The sequence below is a fragment of the Glycine soja genome, chromosome 17, assembly GCF_004193775.1.
Source record: "Glycine soja cultivar W05 chromosome 17, ASM419377v2, whole genome shotgun sequence".
NCBI classification, from domain to species: domain Eukaryota; kingdom Viridiplantae; phylum Streptophyta; class Magnoliopsida; order Fabales; family Fabaceae; genus Glycine; species Glycine soja.
The window spans coordinates 36558743-36560175 of record NC_041018.1 but is presented as its reverse complement, the minus strand read 5'-3'; positions in this window follow the sequence as shown (position 1 = coordinate 36560175).

Genomic DNA, 1433 nt, shown 5'->3' with positions numbered 1-1433 from the left:
CGTCAATTAATAAAATGAAATTAACTATTCTCATTCATTTATGAATAACGAAACATGGAAATGAGATTCACAAGTTGACGTGCAAGCTGACAATACAACTTAATTTGTTTCCTGTCAACAACTTAACAGTCAACTGAAGGAACGAATTCCATCGTCAAGTTGATAGATATGCAAAACATAATTAATTGATCTTGAATAGTGAATCATGAAAAGATGTGATAGTGATAGATATATATGTTGTAACTCCCTCTAGACCGTAGTGCATGGGATTTTGCCAATCTTTTACCCTCTTGAAGCATAATTACCAATATTTACATTGGAGCTAGAAAGATATATATACAAAATCACGATAGAGATTATCATTATAGAGTGAGTTTAACTTGTTCATCCCAAAAAAAGTTCATCCACATAATCAAATATGAGAATATGTTTAAAAAATTCAATTATCTACTATTTATAGTGTTGATTTTTATTGGTATACCATGTAGGATAACAAACACCCACACACGGATACATTCACACACACATTTATAACAAATAATTTATAATGAACTATAAGAGTATAAGTTGATAACAACAAGTACATTTCATCTGTTTTTCTTATTTAAATAAATCATGCTAACACACAAATTAATGTTACATTTAGTCAGAAATAAACTGAAATAGTTTGAGGGTCATTAAACACATCCTATTATATATTATCAAAATTCTTTTATTCAACATTATATTTTTCTTAAATTAATTCAGCATTGTATTTTCATGTAAGATACATATAAATTGTCTAAACGTTATATTTTGAAGAAGAAATTACTGCATATGTTTCCGGAGGAAAAGTCTTTTTCTATCTCCAGGAGTATATGAAAAGACTGCTCCCAACCCAGTCTGGCCAGCCAATTTTTGAATTATAAAGTCTAGCTAATACTGTTGACTAGCCAAACAGCTTAAAATCGTTGGACTGCCATGAAAAAACATAAATATTGCAACTACCATCTGCTTGTTTCTATTGTCTTTATAAGTGACATGTATTTGTTGATAGAGGTTCTTATTCATACAATAATTCATACAACAATTTTGTACAATATTTAACATTTTTTATGTCAATATCTTTTTATCTCATCATCATTTATTTATTACACTTTATACTTCTCTTACTTTTTATCTCTTTCTCTCTCTTAGTTATAAAATTTATTGTACAATTTACTGTTTAAAAGGAGAATTGTGTCCTTTTAAATGAGTTCACCCAGCTCAATTTAAATTTGTAAAGGATTGAAAGTGACTTTTAGATATTGAGGATCTAAGGATCTAAAGTTCAAAAAAGAAAGGTCACATAAGTTATTCATATGACCAGACAGCTAGAGAATGGAGCTGAATTAATTAATTAATTAAAAACATATTAGTCAACTAACTAGTACTTTCAGTAAAAAAAAAAAAAA